The 16,327-nt window shown below is 37.0% G+C and overlaps 1 pseudogene; it reads right to left on the bottom strand.

Moving 5' to 3' along the window:
• Positions 1 to 338: 338 nt before the first annotated feature.
• Positions 339 to 15,574, bottom strand: LOC150041184 (transmembrane emp24 domain-containing protein 2 pseudogene; annotated as a pseudogene).
• Between the last annotated feature and the right edge of the window lie 753 nt (positions 15,575 to 16,327).

Genomic DNA, 16,327 nt, shown 5'->3' with positions numbered 1-16,327 from the left:
GACAGCCTCTTCAAAAAAAATCTTATGCTGATGAAATGCCACAATTTTGCTAGAACTTTCTAAAGATTTTCTTCAATACCTATTAATCGAAAGAAAAACAGCCATGAATGTAAAGATCAAAAAATGAAAATACAGGAGCTAGGAGTGTGGCCTAGTACAGAGTGCTTGCCTAGCATGCACGAAACCCTTGATTCAATTCCTTGATACCTCATACACAGAAAAGGCTGGAAGTGGGGCTGATGCCTTGAGAAAGCTCAAGGACAGTGCTCAGGTCCTGAGATCAAGCCCCTGGATTGGCAAAAAAGGAGAAAACATAGAGAATAATGCCATTACTATGATCAACATGTTTGGTAAACAAATGAACTATGGGTTGGGATCACTAGGAAAATGCCTTTTAAACAAACTTCCAGACTTAAAAAGAAAAATCTCTTCAGGTAGTAGAACTGTCTCAATATCATGCCAACTAGAATAAGAGCTTCATAGAAGGACCAGAGGATCGATTTGTTGTTTATGTTGTCGTTTATGGTTCTGTGTATCCACTCCTGGATTTCCACATACTCCTGCCAATGATTTACAGCTGTATCATCATGGCCAGTGCATTTGTCATTTCTTCTAGCTTGTTCTAATGAGCCTCTATCTCCAAGTCTTGTCATTTGGGAGCCCCCCGATCTTGACAGTGAGCATAACTATCTTTGGAGTCAAGGTAGACATCCTGTTACTGAAATAAAACTTCTATAATCAATCCATGTGCACAGCAAACATGTACTTCTCGTTGGACTCAATTTCCCTTACCAATGCCTTTGTAGCCAGGTCTTGTGATTTCCATGTTTATGGCCAGGAAGCCACCTTGTGTTGAAGTGTCTTGTATTTGTACATATATGTATACATGTTTTTTAGATCTAATATCCACATATGGCAGAAAACATGAGGCCCAACTTGGTGCCCATTGTGACTGGCTCCAAGAAGCACTTCTGGGTATACACATCCATGCTGATGAAATAGCCCTGGCCATATCCAGGAGGGCAGCCAAGGGCACCAGGAGTTTTGTGACATCATCATGGTACGACAAGGAAAAAGCCAGGACTAGGATGCAGCCTCCAAAGCTCCTGCTGCCCCTGCCTCAGTGAACATGATTTCTTGTTCCACATGCTTGCATTTGGTGCTGTTTTGATTTTTTTTAACTTAGTGTAATATTGTATTACTGCTTTTATTTACAATTGTTTAATTGTAAATTATTTTATTTATGTAATCGAGAACACTTCATATAATTATTTGCAACCTATTTATCTTCTTTAATAATGTACCTGCTCAATCCTTTTTTTTAGTTTTATTTGCTTCTGGATGGTGCTCTACTATTCAAGCCACAACTCCAGTCTGGCATTTTTCTGGTTAACTTGAAATAGAGCACTGTGAACTTTTCTGATTTTGCTAGGTATGAAATCTTGCGTGATTCTCTGATTTCAGCCTCTTGGTTAATGGGCATATTCTGCTTCCAACTTCTCTCTTCATCCTTATTTGGGTTATTTAACTGCTCATGGTTGACTTTTTAACAGTTCGTTGTGTATTTTGGATACTAGTCCATCATTATCAAATATGATTTACAAATATTTTATTGTGATCTGTGGCTTGTCTTTTCTGTCTCTTAGAAGTCTGTTTCAGGGCAGATTTCTAATTTTCTACGTTTTTGGTTAAGTTTGGGCAGAAGGCATTCTGCTGCTGCAGCTGGAGGATGTGGGGGGCAGAGGTGGGAGTTAACAAATGCTGTCAGTTCTGGTCTGGTCACCTGATTTGGGGGAAAGGGCTAAGGACCTAAGGGAGGTTTTAAGTCAAAATGGAAAGGCTATACTAAAAATTTATAAATGCTCTTCATCAACATCAGTATACTAAATATTCTGAAACTGCTTGTATTAAAAAGTACCAAAATTTCACCTGAATGAATATAGGATAAAACCTCAGTATCTCTTTCCCTTCATCTTCCAACTGTCTTTTTCAGGCTCTCTCCCTCTCCCTCTCCCTCTCCCTCTCCCTCTCCCTCTCCCTCTCCCTCTCCCTCTCCCTCTCCCTCTCCCTCTCCCTCTCCCTCTCCCTCTCCCTCTCCCTCTCCCTCTCTCTCTCTCTCTCTCTCTCTCTCTCTCTCTCTCTCTCTCTCTCTCTCTCTCTCTCTCTCTCTCTCTCTCTCTCTCCCCCACTCTCTCTCTCTTCCTCTTTCCCTCTCCTGTTTTCACCTTAAATATCCAACAACAAGGCTAATTCATAACAGGGCCAAGGGACTATCTTTAACAAACAGTAGAATCTTATAGGAGTCTCCTTCCTACCCACAATGAAAATAACTACTCTTGATGCTGCTGTTACACCCTAGAGAGGAAGTGATGATCTCATGAGAACTAATTATACTGCTCTCTTCAAGAGATGATAGCAATAACAACTTCTCTGGAATTTCTCACAAGATTGGAACTGAGAAAATGACCAACCAGGCCACACTTCCTCTGAGACTACTTAATTATGCATACCTCTCACTCAAGTTCCACTCCTTTTCCTAAACCCAAAGCTCATGTCAGTGCCTTGGATTGAAAGGTTTCTCCTTCCTGCATGGGGATGGCATGTTTCTAACTCATTTTTCTTTCACTCTAACCATTTCTCAGTTCTTTTTTCTTTTTTTTGGGGGGGGGGGGAGTCAGTCATGGAGCTTGAGTTAAGGGCTTGAACACTGTCCTTAAGCTTCTTTGCTCAAGGCTAGTGCTCCATCACTTTGAGCCATGGCACCATTTCCAGTTTTCTGGTGGTTAACTGGAGATGAGTATCATAGACTTGCTTACCCAAGCTGTTTTTGAACTGAGATCCTCAGATCTCAGCCTCCTAAGTAGCTATCATTACAGGTGTGAGGCACTGGAGCCCACTTTGGCACTTTAGTTGGTATATTAAGCCAAATGCTTCTATTTCATCTATTAGAAGCCCTGGAATTGGGTCTCTGGATAAGTCCCTCCATTCCTACTTTTCTTAGAATTTCTGGTTTAAATTTTGAATTTTGTCATTTATTTTACTGCATCTATTTATTATCATCATAGGACTTTTTTTCTTTAACCTATAAATGTGATGGTCTGTAAAAATGTTGAACAAGCCTTATACATACCTAAAAGTGGATTCCACTTGATTGAAATTCATAGTTACTTTTAGACATTGCAGGATTCATTTTGCTAATACTACTTTGTTGAGAAATTTGGCATGAATGTTCATGGGAGTTATTAGCCTATAGTTTTTTCTTTTTTGTAATACCTTTATCTGTTGTTGAGTAATGTAATTCTGTACTCATATTCTGAATTGGGAGATATTTCTTTATGCTTTTTAGAATACATTTCAGAGAATTGTTATATTTTCTTCCCCCACAAATCCACCTTAGCCTGTGATTTCTGTTTTGAAAGATTACAAATAACCCTCCCTTCCTTCTTTCTTTCCTCCCTCCTTCCATTCCTTCTTGCAGTGTTGCCAGGCTCAACTCAAACCCTTGATAATTCTAGCACCTTGCAAATAGCTGGGATTACAAGGGTACATTACCAAAGCTGGCTGTAGTTTCTGTGATTATTTTAGGCATAATTATGTTATGTCTCTTGTGGATATCAGTAGTTTTATTCTTTCAAGTAACATATATAGTTCATCATTTAAAATTTCTTTCATCAAATTTCTCAACCGAAAGCTGCTCATATTTTGAAAAATCATCTTTATTTTATTTGTTCTTAGTACTGGAGTTTAAATACAAAATCTCCCACTTGCTAATAATGCTCTCTACCATTTGAACTATACCACCATTGCTTTTTGCTTTCTTTTTTCAGGTGGGGTTTCTCATTTTTGTCTGACTAGACTTAGACCATGACCTTCCTAACTATACTTCCCAAATAGCTAGAGTGACAGCGATATACCCCCCATGCCAGCTTTTTTTATTGATATTGAGTCTCATTAACTTTTTGCCCAGGGTAGCTCTGAAATGTAGTGTTCCTAATCTTTCCCTTCAAGTAGCTGGAATGATATGCATGAACTATATCCCTGATTTTTGTTTTTGTTGGGTGGGTCCTGGGGCTAGAATGCAGCCTGGGCACTGTCACTAAGCAATACAGGTCAAGGCTACCATCCTACCCCTGGGCCTGGGCGTTGTCCCTGAGCTTTTCAGCCCAAGGCTACCACCCTACATTTGAGCCAAGCCCCACTTCCTGTTTTCTAGAGGTTAACTGGAGATAATAGTCTCCTTGCAGGTTCATAGCAATGGAGCAAGCTGACTGTGGATTAAAACTTCTGAAACTGTGAGTCAAAGTAAATTCATCCTAAAGTTGATTTTCAGAGGTGTCTGTCATAGAAAAAGTCAAACATAACACCTTTACCATATTAGCTATAATTCATAATTAGTCCTAGCCTGATGCTTCCAAAATCTCTGCCATAGTTCTTTAGTTTGAATGCTTCTCTTGTTTGTTTAGAATGATGTTTTTGTTTGATTGTTTATAGTATATCTTACAATTATCTGTGATAGGCATGGTATGTTAGGTAGAGGTAATTGCACCTTGAGTTTGAGATTGGTTTGTGTTGTTAGGCATTAGTTTGCATTTTCTGGTATTATAGGTGTCAGAGGCTAACTTTTTTTTTTTTACTCACTGTTCTTGTTTTTGTCTTGTCTTTTGACTTTTCATTTCCCTGGAGTTTTTCTTATGTACAATCTGAACTGAGTACTTGTAGCTATAATCCATCATTATTGAATTGATTAACTATGTGATAAACGTGAGCAAAAGAGAGGCATTTTACATTCTATTATTATGAATGAGTCTTTTAATGAACCTCTGTCCTTTGGGATGTGACCTTTTACTTCTCACCTTTTTTCTTCCTCCTTAGGTAAGCTAGAAGGCTAAAGAGAGATGAAATTGAGCATTTCTCTCCCCTATGTCAGATAAGTTCAGTACTTATTTCACTTCCCCTATATCACTTAGGGGCTTGTAAAATGCCAGTAGACTGGGCTCTGTTATTTGGTTTTTCTACTCTGGTAAGAAAGGCCTTGCTATGGAGCATAGAATAATCTGGGCATATTTTAAAAGTAATTACTTTTTATCATACCTCCTACTAGAAGTATAAAGAGGTTTTCTCTGATATTTACCATGTAAACCACTTAGGACTCCTGGATTTAAAAAAAAGACTTAAAAAATATATGGATCCTCACTAAAACCGGGCCCTCAAAGATGCTAACTCTTTCTCTGTCTCTCTGTCTCTCTGTCTCTGTCTCTCCATCTCTGTCTCTGTCTCCCCCTCTCCCTCTTCTTCTCCCTCTCCCTCTCCTCCATCTCCCTCTGATTCTCTCTCTCTGTCTCTGTCTCTGTCTCTCTCTCCTCTCTCTCTCTCTCTCTGTCTCTCTCTCCTCTCTCTGTCTCTGTCTCTGTCTCTCTCTGTCTCTGTCTCTCTCTGTCTCTCTCTGTGTCTCTCTCTGTGTCTCTGTCTCTCTGTCTCTGTCTCTCTCTCTCTCTCTCTCTCTCTCTCTCTCTCTCTCTCTCTCTCTCTCTCTCTCTCTCTCTCTCTCTCTCTCATTCTGTGGGTCATGGGGCTTGAAAAATGGGAATGGGCACTGTCCCTGAGATCTTCAGCTCAAGGTTACCTCCCTACCCTTGAGCCAAACCCCAGTTCCTGTTTTCTAGAGGTTAATTGGAGATAAGAGTCTCAGGTTCTTTTGTGCCCGGGGTGACTGTGAACCTTGATCCTCAGACTGACCTCGCACCATGATCTTCAGATTTGAGCCTCTGTGTTAGCTAAGGTTACTGTCATGAACTGCTAGTAGGAAGCTCTAGTAGTTTTATTTTTGTTTTAGAGGCCTCCACACTATTTTTCTTAATGGTTTTCCTAGTTTATAGTCCAATAAAAATGTACAAGGGTTTCCATTTGCCCACATTCTCTCCGTAATTTTTAGTCCTTTTTCATGTTGATGAAATGTTCTAACAAGTGTGAGGTAATATCTCATTGTGCTTGAAATATGAAAATCTTGAAGTTTTCTTTCTTTTCCTGAGCCCTTTATTCCTTTAGGTGTAGCTGAATGCATGCCTGTAATTTTTATTGGAAAAACAATTCAAAGCAATAAATGGAACCTTATGAAATCTAATGTCATTAAGATGAAGAGCAGAGTCCCTGCTGTGCTTCCAAAAGCTTATCCTTGAAAAATAATACACAAATCCATTAACACCTTTCTTTCTAGCATTTTCTCTTTTTCCATTCTCATTTTACCAACCACAGCTCTTGTAAATCCAGAATAAGAACACACACACACACACACACACACACACACACACACACACACACACACACACACTTCCTCTGCTACACAAAATGAAAACCACATTGGCTGCAATCAGAAGTCCTTCTACTATCTTCACACTACCACTTGAGCCAAAGCTCCAATTCCAGATTTTCCTGGGTAGTTAATTTTATGTTTCTGGCACAAAGAATGATATTGTATTATTCATAAGGAAATAAAAAGACATGGTTTCCCTTATTTGTTGTAACTGGAATCTACAAGTAAACCTAAAGACAAAAAAATACACTTGGACATGATAAATTATACAGTACTCTAGATATTCACACAGTGAGACCAAGGAGGGCATTCTTAGGAGAGGATCAAGAAGGCTCAATAACTATGGGTACATGATCATATAAAATGATGTTTATCAAAATGAATTGCAAGAAATATATACAAGTATTTTTTGTGTGATTTTGCCTCTTTTTTTTCTTTCTTTCTTGCTGTTTTTGACTTCTGCACATTTTGTCTTTTATGTAAGCCTAACTGTTTGGGGGAAGATAAGGAGGAGCAGAGCAATGGTAGAACAAAGGGTGAATTAATTCAGCAGTGATACTCACTAGACATTATGCTGAAAATGAACTATACGACTTGTTAGTGAGGGTGTCCAGAGGAGAAAAACTGAAAGAAAATAAGGGAAGAGGTGGCAGTGCTCAATAAAAAAATGTATTTCAGAAGTGACACTGTGGCTCAAGGGATAGAGCAGTAGCCTCGTGCTGAAGAGCTCAGGGACAACGCCCAGGCCCAGATTTTAAGTCCATGACTGATCAGAAATAAAAGAAAAAAATTTCATCAGCAGACTTAAGTAATTGTATCCTCTCTGTATATCACCTTTACAATAGCAATAAAAACAAATTATTAAAGCTATTCATAGCATTTGTAGAAGAAACAATTTTAAATTTAAGAAGAATTTACTTTTACCAAAAAAATTTTTCATGTATTCTTCTGCTTGTGCTGGCTTCTAACCACAATCCTCAAATTTCAGCTTCCTGAGTAACTAGGTCTACAGGCATAAGCCACCAGAGCCTAGCTTATTTAATTATTTTTACAAATATCAAAAGAAGATTTTAAATTTTTATAGTATTTTCCTACTATAAAATTCACCTAGCACACAGATAATTATTTCATGAGTTTTAATGTTCTATAAGATGATTAGTTAACTCCTTAGCTATGTACTGTTTTAAAATATCTGCAGAAATACACAGAAGATTGATATTTATATATTTTCGCTCACTTCTCCCTTCCTCTATTTTTCATTACTACTAGAAATTTGAACAGTTGACATAAATACTGAACAAATATCAAATTAACTATTTGACTATATTTTATTTATCACTGTATTCATTTTGCTATACTAATGAAGGTTAACATTTCTTAGAAAGAATGTGCTTTCTCAAAATCTAAGTTTGGCGCCTCTACCTATATCCTCAACTTTGAATTCTCTACTACTTAATAAACATTAGGAAGACTTCAAAGAAGTCTAATTGTTTATGATGCATAAAGTTCTCATGTAATCACAAAGTTGGTGCCAGAATGTGGTTATTTATGTCACATTGGACTAAGTGAATAAAAATATCTTGGATTGTGTAGAACTGAAATGTTAATCCAGGAATATATTCGTAATGAGTAGATTTTTTAAAGCATAGATACCGCCTAAGTTGAATATACCATGTAAGCCATGCTTTAGAAATTACCACTGTTCTGATATACACTCCAAATGTATTATCCGTTGTAGAAATATATTCGCAGATGGTCATTAATTCTGATTAAAATAAATGTTTGCTTTAGAGTTCAAAGCTTAATTTGACTTGGATTTATAATAATTAAGGTGGGGATTTAGCTTTCCTAGAATAATTTTCACATAAAAGATTAAAAGATTCAGGCTTCATTCTAGTATCTAATTCTAAATCATGTTAAGAGAAAATTAGAGCTGTTAGTTAATTCAAGAATTCAGTTCTCAGAAATCTTGTTATTATATAGAACAGACTAAATTTTGTGAAAATAGATTACTCAGTTACATCAGACAACTGGTTATGTTGCTATATATTTACAAATAAAAAAGTCTTTTTATTGATAATAAAAACAGATGTAGAATTCACTTTATTGTTATCTAATGGTTTAGTACACATAAATTTAAACTGATGGGAGCTGAAATAAAACTATTTATGCTATATTGATATCATCTTCTCAAGCATTAATTCAGCTTACCATGACGCATTCTTTGATTAATGAGGTCGTAGGCAGAGGGATATTAAAACAGATAAATTTTGGAATATGCATCAACTGATTTGTGCTTATGTTTTCTTACATTTTAAAGATATTTATTATAATATATTAAGTGTCAAAAGGTGAAATTTTCTCTGGACCACAAATGTTCTTGCATCGCAATTTTTTAAATTAAAACTTTCTTTTGAAGTTCAGATTTTTTCCATATATTTTTATTGTAATTAATAGAAGGGTTACATTATATTCACCAGGTAGAAGGTGCATTACTTCACATACATTGATACCCTTTCTCATGTCTTGGTCCCCATTTCCCTCCTGCTACTCCGCCCCTCATCTTGTTTTCCCCTCTTCCCTATCCAATTTCAGGTAACCAAATACACATATATCCAATATATCAGATAACAAGGTGAAATACTGAAACAATATGAGATAACTGAGGGACAGCAAAAGAGATGAGACATAACATTAAGGACAACAATCACTCATTACACGGCTTTTGTTTCTATATCCTGGAGGTCCCTTCATTTAGCATCATATTATATGTCCTTAGGTATCTAGGTGAAATTGAGTTTTTACATCATATTTTAAATGTCATGTTCTATAGTCAAGTATTCAAGAAAAAAATCTCTATATCTCTATATGCAATCTCTGACACATAAATTTAAGAACATGATTAAAACTAAGCTGAATCTTTGTATGTCATAGATACATATCAATCTATATAGTAAATATCAATATATGTCTATAGAATATATGTCCTATTGTAGACCTATATGTGCATATAGATATATTTATATCTCCAAATTCGTGTCAATGACCTGAAGTAACTGAGTATTGATTCATAGTTCTTGTATTGTTTCGATCTAATAACCACATATCAGAGAAACCATGTGCCTTTTGTTCTTTTCTTCTTGGCTTATCTCACGCAACATGATTTACTCTAGTTTCATCCAATTCCTAGCAAATGCCATTATTTTACCTTGTCTGTTGGCTATGTAGAATTCCAATGTGTGTGTGTGTGTGTGTGTGTGTGTGTGTGTGTGTGTGTGTGTATGTGTATGTGTGTGTATACCACATTTTTTAAATATTCTTATTGTAAATAATAAAAGGGTTACATGATATTTGCCAGATAGAAGGTGCATTAATTCACATACATTGATATCCTTTCACATGGCTTGGTCCATATTGCCCTCCCCCTCGTCTTGGTTTTCCCCCCTTCCCTATCCAATTTCAAACAACCAAATACAAATATATCCCATATATCAGATAACAAAGTGAGATACTGTAACATTATGAGATAATCAAGGGACGGCTAAAGAGATGAGAGATAACATAGTATATTAAGGACAACAATCATTCATTATATGGCTTTTGTTTCAATATCCTAGAGGTCCTTTCAATTAGTTTGATACTATATGGCCTTATGTATCAAGAATTTGCTCTATTGCAGATCTCTGCTAGTAGAGCCCAAGGTTTCTACTGATTATGACAAATGAGGGAAACCATTGAGCCTCTGTTTATTTGAGTCTGGCTTTCTTCACTTTACACTATATTTTCTAAGTCTTTCCATTTCCTAACAAATGGGGCGATGTCGTTTTTTATAACAGCAGCATAGAATTCCATTGTGTACAAATACCACAACTTGTTGATCCACTCATCAACTGAGAGACATCTAGGTTGGTTCCATATTTTTGCTAGGGTGAATAATGCTGCAATGAACATTGTTGTGCTAGTGGATTTAGTATGGCCTAGTTTCTGGATGGTTGGGTAAATGCCAAGTAGTGGAATTGCTGGGTCATAGGGGAGCTCTATGTTTAGTCTTTTGAGGAACTGCCATACTGCTTTTCATAGTGGTTGAACAAGTTTGCATTCCCACCAAGAGTGTAGTAGTGATCCCTCCTGGCCACATCCCCTCCAGCATCTGTTGTTATTCATTTTCCTGATCCTGGCCATTCTAACTGCAGTGAGGTGGAATCTTAGCGTTGTTTTGATTTGCATTTCTCTTATGACCGAAGATGTTGAGCATTTCTTCATGTGTCTATAGGCCATTTTTGTTTCTTCTTCAGAGAAGACTCTCTTTAAGTCGTTGGCCCATCTTTTAATGGGATGGTTGTGACTTTAGAGATTAGTTTTGGCGTGATTCAATTTTTTGAGCTGTTGATATATTTTAGATATGAGGCCCTTGTCTGTTGTATGGTTGGTGAAGATCTTCTCCCACTCTGTAGGCTTCCTAATTAATTTACTAGCTATGTCTTTTGCCATACAAAAGCTCTGCAGTTTAATGCAGTCCCACTTATCCAGCCTTTCTCAGATTTGTTGTGATTCTTGGTCCTTATTAAGAAAGTTTCGACCTGTGCCAAGGGGGCCTAGTGAATCTCCTATTCCTTCTTGTAAAGTTTTCAGTGTGTCAGCTTTTACCTCCATGTCTTCGATCCATTGGAGTTAATTCTAGTGCAGGGTGACAAAGAAGGATCCAGCTTTAGTTTTCTGCAGGTGCTTAACCAGTTCTGCCAGCACCACTTGTTGAAGAGGCCATCTTTCTTCCATTCTATTTTTTTGGCTCTTTCATCAAAGATTAGGTGGCCATAGGTCTGTGGTTTAATATCTGGGTCTTCAGTTCTATTCCATTGGTCTTCAGGCCTGTTCTTGTGCCAGTACCAAGCTGTTTTGATAATTATAGCTCTGTAATAGAGTCTAAAGTTTGGTATTGAAATTCCTCCTGTGCTCTTCTTTCTGCTAAGAAGTATTTTGCTATACTGGGTCTTTTATTATTCCATATGAAATTTTGGATTGCCTCTTCTATTTCTTTAAAGAATGCCATTGGGGTATTGATGGGTATTTCGTTGAATTTGTAGATAGCCCTTGGCAAGATTGTCATTTTCACAATGTTGATTCTTCCAATACAGGAACATGGGAGGTTTTTCCATTTCCTCAGTTCTGCTTTTTTTCCTTTTTTAGTGTTTTGAAGTTTTCATCAAAAAGGTCCTTTACATTCTTAGTTAAGCTAATTCCTAGGCACTTTATTTTCTTTGAGGCTATTGCAAAAGGGGTTGCTTTCCTGATTATTGCCTCATTCCTCTCACTGTTGGGGTAGAGGAAGGCAGTTGATTCTTGAGGGTTAATTTTATAGCCTGCTACCCTTCCAAAGTTTTGAATCAGCTCAAGGAGCTTGGGAGTATAGTCTATAGGATTCTTTAAATACAGAATCATGTCATCTGCAAAGAGGGATAGTTTTACTTCCTCTTTCCCTATTTGGATCCCCTTTATGCTTGCTTCTTGCCTTATTGCACTGGGTAGGAATTCTAATACTATGTTAGAGAGGAGTGGAGAGAGTGGGTATCCTTGTCTCATTCCTGATTTTTGAGGGAATGACTTTAGCTTTTCGCCATTAAGTGTAATACTAGCAGTGGGTTTGTCATACACAGCCTTGATTATATTGAGGAATGTTCCATGGACTCCTAGTTTCTCCAGAGCTTTTAACATAAAGGGGTGTTGGATCTTGTCAAATGCCTTTTCTGCATCTATTGAGACAATCATGTGATTTTTGTCCATGCTCCTGTTGATGTGTTGAATTACATTAATTGATTTGCGTATGTTGAACCAGCCTTGCCTCCCTGTGATGAATCCTGTTTGATCATAGTGTATAATTTTTTTGATGAGTTGTTGTAGAAAGTTGGCCAGTATTTTGTTGAGAAGTTTTGCATCGATGTTCATCAAAGAAATAGGTCTATAGTTCTCTTTGTTTGAGGAATCTCTGTCTGGTTTGGGGATGAGGGTTATACTGGCTTCATAGAATGAGTTTGGTAAAGAACCTTCGTTTTCAATTTCGTTGAAGAGCTTGATGAGTATTGGTGTGAGCTCTGCTTTGAAGACCTTATAGAATTCAGCTGTGAATCCATCTGGCCCTGGGCTTTTCTTAGGTGGAAATTCTCTTATTGCCATTTCTATTTCAGAGCTTGAAATAGGCCTATTTAGTTGGGTTAGATCTTCTTGATTCAGTGTGGGTATGTTAATATTGGCTAGGAATTCATCCATTTCTTCTAGATTTTCAAATTTGTTGGTGTAAAGGTTTGAGAAGTATTCCCTCATGATACTCTGGATCTTGGTAATTTCTCTTGTGATATTACCATTTTTGTCTGTGGTTTTGTTTACTTCGGTATGCTCCCTTCTTTTTTTGGTAAGATGTGCTAAGGGTTTTAATTTTGTTAACTCTTTCAAAGAACCAACTCCTTGTTTTGTTGATCCTTTCTACAGTTTTTTTTGGATTCATAATCATTTAATTCTGCTTTGATTTTAATAATTTGCTTCCTTCTAGTGGGATTGGGGTTGGGTTGTTGCTCTTTTTCCAGGAGCTTAAGGTGACACATTAAATTGTTGATTTGCGATTTTTCCAATTTGTTATTGTAGGCACTCAGAGCTATGAATTTTCCTCTGAGTACTGCCTTTGCTGTGTCCCAAAGGAGCTGGTATTTTGTGTGCTACTTTTTGTTAAATTTCATAAACTGTTGGATTTCTGTTCTGATTTCTTCGATGAACTATTGGTGATTAAACAATATGTTGTTCAATCTCCTTGAGTTACAAGGTTTTCATTGGTGGAGTTGTGTGTTCAGTTCCAATTTGATGCCCTTGTGATCTGAGAAAGTGCAGGGAATAATTTCAGTGTTTCTGAATCTGTCCAGGTTTGTTTTATGACCTAAATGTGGTCTATTTTGGAATATGTCCCATGTGCTGCTGAGAAAAACGTGTATTGTGTTGTTGCTGGGTGGAATAATCTGCAGATGTCTGTTAGATCTAGTTGGAGTATACAGTTGTTCAATTCTAAGGTTTCTCTGTTGAGTTTTTGCCTGGTTGATCTGTCCAAATGTGAGAGTGGTGTGTTAAAGTCACCAACAATCACTGCATTTTGATCTGTGTATGGTTTCAGTGAAAGTAAGGTTTGCTTGATGAAGTTCGGAGCCCCGGGATTCGGTGTGTAAATATTTAGGATCGTTATGTATACCACATTTTTTGTATCCATTCATTTGCAGTAGGGCACGTTGGTTGCTTCTGTCTCTTAGCTATTTTGAAGAGTGCAGTGATAAACATGACTGTGCATGAGTCCTTATCATATCCTCACTCATGTTACTCAGGTTTGATGGCTGGTTCACATGGAAGGTCTATGTTTAGTTTTCTGATGAACCTGCAAGGTTATATTAGTTTAAATTCCCACCACCAGGTGCAGTAGGATTCCTCTTTCTCTACTACCCCACCAGTATTTGCTGTTATCTGAATTCAGAATATTGGCCATTCTGAAAAGGGTAAAGTAGTATCTCAGGGTTGTTTTCATTTGCATTTCCTTTATGACCATGGATAATGAGCATTTTCTCTTATGTTTCTTAGCCACTTTTTACTTCTTCCTCTGATAAGTCTCTCTTTAGTTCCCTTGTCCATTTAGTGATTGGTTTGTTGAGTTTGGGAGGGAATAGATACTTAAGTTCCCTGTAAATATTGGATATGAAGTCTTTGTCTGATGTATTGTTGGTAAATATCTTTTCCCAATTGGTTGGCTGTCTTTCTACTTTAGTAGCTATGTCTTTGTCTGTGCAAACCCTTCTTAGTTTCAGTTAGTTTCATCTGTCATGTCTCTCTCCAATCTGCTGTGACCCTAGGACTCTGTTCAGGAAGTTTCTGCCTGCGCTTATGAATTCGACTGATTCTCCTGTTAGGTCGTGTAGCAGTTTCAGAGTTTCAGGTCTGATATTGAGGTCTTGGATTTAATGTTCCTGAGTAGCGACAGGCTGGGATCAATTTTTAGTTTTCTCCAAGTGGCCACCCAGTTTTCCCAGAACCTTGTATCCAAATTTGAAGATGACATAAGATGAATGTCAAAACTGAAATATGGAAGCTTGATTTATGACTTTGTCTATATCTATATAGTGAAATCATGTTTTGAATGGGGAGATTACAGACAAATTAATTAATTGTTTCTTGTTATTTGTGGTATTAGCATCCACAGTCATTAATTTTTGTTTCAGTTTTCATAAAATGTTGCATCCTGCTCAGGTATTTGACATAGAAAGGATACATATTTATAGATAGATACATACATATGTATGTATACATACACAAGCACTAAAATATTCATCCATTTTTTTGCTGTTACAGTTTTTTTATTGTGATTAATAGAAAGGTTGAATTATATTCACCAGATAGAAGGTGCATAACTTCCCAAACATTAATACACTTTCTCATGACATGGTCCCCATTTCCCTCTCCCCTCCCTCCCAGTCATCTTGATTTCCCCCCTTCTCTATCCAATTTCAAATAACCAATTAAGCATATATAAAATATATCAGATAACAAGGTGAAATATTATAACAATATGAGATAACCAAGGCATGGCAAAAGAGATGAGAGATAACCTCCTTATCCTGGAGGTCCTTACATTTAGTGTCATACTATTTGGCCTTATGTCTCTAGATTTTGTTCTGTTGTAAATCTCTGCTAGGAGAGCCCAAGGTTTCTATTGATTATGACAAATGAGGAAGACTACTGGGCCTATGTTCCTTTGAGTCTGGCATACTTCACTTAATATGATTTTTCTAAATCTTTCCATTTCCTTACAAATGGGGCAATGCTGTTCTTTCTGACAGAAGCATAGAATTCCATTGTGTATACCAAACCAACATTATAGAAAATTCTCAAAGATGTTCTACACATTGAAAACCAACACAAATATAATACAGAGAAAGAAATGGCACCTAAAAATCATACCATCTAAGTACCACAAGAGCTGTCAAGACACAGGCCCTAATGATAACTTTTAAAAATGGCAGGAACTAGTAAATATTTCTCAATCCTAACTCTCAATATCAATGGACTTCACTCTCCAATTAAATACCGGAGACTGTCTAGTTGGATCAAAAAGCAAGATCCATCATTCTGTTTTCTTCAAGAGACACATCTCGCCCCCAAAAACAAACATTTTTAGAAAGTGAGAGGATGGAATAAAGTTTATCCAACTAACGGCCCCCATAAACAGGCTGGAGTCGCCATCCTCGTATCAGGTAAAATAGACTTCAAACTAAAATTAGAAAATACAAAGAAGGGTACTACATACTAATAAAAGGATCTCTCCTCCAGGAGGACATAACCATCCTAAATATCTACACACCTAATCCCGGAGCACCGAAATTCATCAAGCTAACTTTACTTTCCTCCAGTTTTTCTACATATTTATTATACACACAAAAGTTAAAATTTATTCCAGGTTTTATATTTGTGTGTAGCACTGGTGTACCTATTTTAAATGAATACATGACAGACAGGGAAATATGTCGATAGTTACTCCAAAATCTTTCCAATATCTATCAATGTAAAGAATCAGTCTACTGTCACCTACAGAAAGAACAGCAAATTCTTGGCCTCACTGAAGAAAATTTAAGGTCAATGCATCTGTATAGAGAAGGGTGGAGGTTTATTTTTTGTCTAGTACTGGGCCTTGAACTCAGCACAGAGGAATTTTAAAAGTAAAATTTATTGATGCAAAAGAAGCATACCTGAGACTAAAGATTAAAGATGGGCATCTGATCAAGCTGTACAGAACTTTGAGACTTTGAGTCTTAGACACTTTTTTGAATAGGATTTCATGATAATGTTAAAGATGTGTAGATTTCTTTAAAAATGGGAAAGCTGGGGGCTAGGAGTTTAGCCTAGTGGTAGAGTAATTACCTAGCATGCAAGAAGACCCAGATTCGATTCCTTGGTACCACATACACAGAAAAAAGCCAGAAATGGTGCTGTGGCTCA

The sequence above is a fragment of the Megascapheus bottae genome, chromosome X, assembly GCF_031878675.1.
Source record: "Megascapheus bottae isolate mThoBot1 chromosome X, mThoBot2.hap1, whole genome shotgun sequence".
Taxonomy (NCBI): domain Eukaryota; kingdom Metazoa; phylum Chordata; class Mammalia; order Rodentia; family Geomyidae; genus Megascapheus; species Megascapheus bottae.
Note: the sequence above shows the minus strand (reverse complement) of the source record. Positions and strands in the feature narration are given on the sequence as shown.